Source organism: Hordeum vulgare, chromosome 2H (genome assembly GCF_904849725.1).
Source record: "Hordeum vulgare subsp. vulgare chromosome 2H, MorexV3_pseudomolecules_assembly, whole genome shotgun sequence".
Lineage (NCBI taxonomy): Eukaryota > Viridiplantae > Streptophyta > Magnoliopsida > Poales > Poaceae > Hordeum > Hordeum vulgare.
Window position 1 is genome coordinate 170,788,475 of NC_058519.1, and position 5,282 is coordinate 170,793,756.

Sequence of the window (5,282 nt, forward strand, 5' to 3'; positions counted from 1 at the left end):
ACTGTCCTACAAACCTCCGCACTTGGAGGCCCAACAACGTCTACATGGAGAAGGTTGTGTGGTAGACATCCAGCTCTTTTCTCGCACCGTTGTCGGGGAGTTTAGCGCTTGAAGGTATATCTTTAGATCTTGCAATTGAATCTTTTTTTTCTTGTTCTTTCTCTAGAAAACTACAAAAAAATGGAATTGAGGATGCCTCATATGCTCCATCTTTTCAATGTCTTTCGTGAGCATGATGGGAAGGAAAGTTGTGCTCAAGTGCTGAAAGAAGAATTACATAGAATGCTTGGCATAGAATATGTGAATGATGAGCATGATTGCAATGTTGTTACCATGAATTCTTTGAATACCCATGACGCTAATGATATGCAAAGCCACAAGCTTGGGGATGCTATATTTGGTGAAGATGATCTTTTTAGTTCTTCCACTTTGAATGATCAAAATCATTTTGATGAAAGCATGCCCCCTATCTATGATGATTATTGTGAGGATACTTATGCTATAAAGAAGAGGGATGATAAAACTTGTCATACTCTTGAGAACCCCTTTGCCAAACCTTGCTTTTTCATTATGGACACAATTTGTAGTGCTCAAGTCTTTTACGATACTCCCACTACTATTCTTGAGAATAGATTTCCTTATGTGGAGAGTAGTAAAATTCCTATGCTTGTAGATCATGAAAAGAAAGCCTTAGGTGCTAGTTATATTGTTGAATTCATTCATGATGCTACTGAAAATTACTATGAGAGAGGATCATATGCTTCTACTTATTGCAATAGTATCAAGCTTCCTCTCTGTGTGTTGAAATTTTTGAAGCTATGCTTGTTTTGCCTTCCTATGCTAGTTGATTCTTGTTCCAACAAGTTGTTTGTTCACAAAATCCCTATGAATAGGAAGTGTGTTAGACTTAAATGTGCTAGCCATATGCTCCATGATGCTCTCGCTGTGCTTCAATCCTTATCTTTTATGTCAGCATCATTGAAATCATCATGCCTAGCTAAGGGCGTTAAACAATAGCGCTTGTTGGGAGGCAACCCAATGAATTTATTTTTACTTTTTGCTTTCTGTTTTGTTTTGTACACACCATCATAATTCTGTTATGATTGTCTTTTTTGTGTTTTAATTAGTGTTTGTGCCAAGTAAAGCCTTTATGATTAGTTTGGGTGATAGCTGTTTAATCAAGCTGAAAAAGACACAAACTTTCTGCTCACGAAATTATTTTTAATTTATATCGAGAGATATATTTTGAGTTGATTATTTTCTCTGCGGATTGACATGCAAATTTCCCTAATTGTCATCACGTTTCATAATTTTTGGAGGTGCATAAGTATGGTTCTCATTCAGATCATTACAAACTGTTCTGTTTTTGACAGATTCTGTTTTCAATACATAGTTTGCTTGTTTTTGTGTTTCCATAGATTATTTTGAGTAATATAAATTGTGGAAATAGTAAGATACAGTAGGAATTGTGTGAAAATAATTATGAGTCTTGTTTTGATAGTACCCAAGTGATTGATTTGCTTGTTATCATACTAACCCATCTCACGAAGTTCAGTTAAGTTTTGTGTTGTGAAGTTTTCAAGTTTTGGGTAGAGTTTCGATGGACAATGGAACAAGGAGTGGCAAGATCCTAAGCTTGGGGATTCCCAAGGCATCCCAAGACATATTCAAATATACCAAAAAGCCTAAGCTTGGGGATGCCCCGGGAAGGCATCCCCTCTTTCGTCTTCAATCCATCGGTAACTTTACTTGGGGCGATATTTTTATTCACCACATGATATGTGTTTTGCTTGGAGCGTCATTTTATTTTGTTTGAATAAGGTACTTAGGATCTGAAATTATTATATGGGAGAGTCTCCACATAGCCAAATAGTTGTTCAACTACCCATTGAGCTTCACTTATATCTTTTGGAGTAGTCTGTCTTTTGCTCTAGTGCTTCACTTATATCTTTGTAGAGCATTGCAATGGTTCTATTTTATAGAACTAGTTGAACTCTCGTGCTTAACTTAGATCATTTTGAGAGTCTTAAACAGCATGGTACCTTTCTTAGGTTATGAATCTAGTCCTAATATGATAGGCATCCAAAGAGGATAAAAACCTTCATATTCATGTGCATTGATTAGTAAGAGAAGTTTGATTCCTCTCAATTGGTTTTGAGATATGGATATGGTAACATTAGAGTTATATTAGTAGGGTGTTGTGAATATAGAAATACGTGTGTTGATGTTAGTGATTCCCGTAGCATGCACGTATGGTGAACCGCTATGTTAGGAAGTCGGAGCATAATTGATTTATTGATTGTCATCCTTTGTGTGGCGGTCGGGATCGTGCGATGGTTAACACCTACCAACCCTTCCCCTAGGAGTATGCGTTTAGCACTTAGTTTTGATTACTAGTAAAACCTTTCGCAATAAGTATGTGAGTTATTCATGACTAATGTGAGTCCATGGTATAGATGCACTTTCACCTTCCACCATTGCTAGGCTCTCTAGTGCCGCGCAACTTTCGCCGGTGCACAAACCCACCATAGGTCTTCCTCAAAACAGCCACCATACCTACCTATTATGTCATTTTCATAGACATTCCGAGATATATTGCCATGCAACTCCCACCGTTCCGTCTCATGACTTGTGCCGTCACTTTCATATTGCCATTGCATGATCATAAGATAGCTAGCGAGTCATACGCCAAGCTAGATCGTTGCACATCCCGGTACACTGCCAGAGGCATTTCCTATAGAGTCATCATTGTTCTAAGCATTGAGCTTTGAGTAAATAAAAGTGTGATGATCATCATTATTAGAGCATTGTCCCATGTGAGGAAATAAAAAAAAGAGGCCAAAGTTTCCCACACAAAAAAAGAGATATGGAAAGAGGCCAAAGAGCCCAAACAAAAAAAGGAGAGAAAAAGAGAGAAGGGACAATGCTACTATATTTTCCACACTTGTGCTTCATAATAGCACCATGTTCTTCATGATTGAGAGTCTCTTGATTTTTCACCACCATATGCTAGTGGGAATCTTCATTATATAACTTGGCTTGTATATTACAATGATGGGCTTCCTCAAAATTGCCCTAGGTCTTCGTGAGCAAGCAAGTTGGATGCACACCCACTAGTTCTCCTTTTGAGCTTTCACACACTTATAGCTCAAAGTGCAACCATTGCATGGTAATCCCTACTCTTTCACATTGATATCTATTGTTGGGCATCTCCATAGCCCTTTGATACGCCGAGCCGATGTGAGCATCTCCTCCTTTTTTGTCTCACAACCTCCACCACACTCTATTCCACCTATAGTGTTATATTCATGGCTCACGCTCATGTATTGCGTGAGAGTTGAAAAAGGTTTGAGAAAGTAAGATTGCAAAAACAATTACTTCGCCAATACTGGGGTTGTGAATGATTTAAATTCGTTGTGTGGGGATGATGGAGCATAGCCAGACTATATGATTTTGTAGGGATAACTTTCTATGGCCTTGTTATTTCAAAAGTTCATGATTACTTTGCTAGTTTGCTTGAAGTATTATTTTTTCATGTCAATAGTAAACTATTGTGTTGAATCTTACGAATCTGAACATTCATGCCACAAGAAAGAAGTTACAAAGGACAAATATGTTAGGTAGCATTCCACATCAAAAATCCGGTCTTTATCACTTCCCTACTCGAGGACGTTTTATATGGTTCCATGCTTTTATCTTGGGGATGCTTGATACGTCTCCAACGTATCTATAATTTTTGATGGTTCCATGCTATTATATTGTCAATTTTGGATGTTTTATATGCATGCATATGCTATTTTATATCTTTTTTGGGACTAACGTATTAACTCGGTTCCAAGTGCCAGTTTCTGTTTTTTCCCGTGTTTTTGACCCTTTTTGAGACGGAGTCCAAATGGAATAAAAATTCCGCGATGATTTTTTTGGACCAAAAGAGACCCCCAAAGCTTTGGAAGAAGGCCAGAAGAGCCACGAGGGAGTCACAAGCCCAGGAGGTGCCCCCACCCCCCTAGGCCGCACCTAGCGGGCTTGTGACCTCCTCGTGGGCCCAACCGGCGTAATTCCACCGCCATAAATTCCTATAATTTCAGAAACCCCCCAAAAGAAACCTACATAGGGAGTTCCTCCGCCGCAAGCCTCTGTAGCCACCAAAAACCAATCTGGAGCCCGTTCCGGCACCCTGCCGGAGGGGGAATCCATCTTCGGTGGCCATCTTCATCATCCCGGCGATCTCCATGACGAGGAGGGACTAGTCCACCCTCGGGGGTTGAGGGTATGTACCAGTAGCTATGTGTTTGATCTCTCTCTCTCTCTCTTGTTATTGAGATGTCATGATCTCGATGTATCGCGGGCTTTGCTACTATAGTTGGATCTTATGATGTTCTTCTCCCTCTCCCTTCTTGTAATGAATTGAGTTTTCCCCTTGGAGTTATCTTATCGGATTGAGTCTTTGAGAACACTTGTTGTATGTCTTGCACGTGTCTATCTGTGGTGATCAACTTGCGGGTTTGTGACATTGGGAACCTATGCATATGGGTTGGCACACGTTTGGATATTCATGTGAGTACTCGATGTATGTTTTGGTGATCAACTTGCGGGTTTCGTGACATTGGGAACCTATGCATATGGGTTGGCACACGTTTGACTCTCCGGTAGAAACTTTGGGGCACTCTTTGAAGTTCTATGTGTTGGTTGAATAGATGATTCTGAAATTGTGTGATGCATATTGTATAACCATGCCCATGGATACTTGAGGTAACAATGGAGTATCTAGGTGACATTAGGGTCTTGGTTGATATGTGTCTTAAGGTGTTATTCTAGTACGAATACTATGATGGATTGAACGGAAAGAATAGCTTCGTGTTATTTTACTACGGACTCTTGAATAGATTGATCAGAAAGAATAACTTTGGGGTGGTTTCGTACCCGACAATAATCTCTTTGTTTGTTCTCCGCTATTAGTGACTTTGGAGTGACTCTTTGTTGCATGTTGAGGGCTAGTTATATGATCCAATTATGTTATCATTGTTGAGAGAACTTCACTAGTGAAACTATGAACCCTAGCCCTTGTTTCCACGCATTGCAATACCGGTCGTGCTCACTTTTACTTTTAGTTACCTTGCTGTTTTTGTAATTTCAGATTACAAAAACCTATTTCTATCATCCTTATTGCACTTGTATCACCATCTCTTCGCCTAACTAGTGCACCTATACAATTTACCATTGTATTGGGTGTGTTGGGAAGACAAGAGACTCTTTGTTATTTGGTTGCAGGGTTGCTTGAG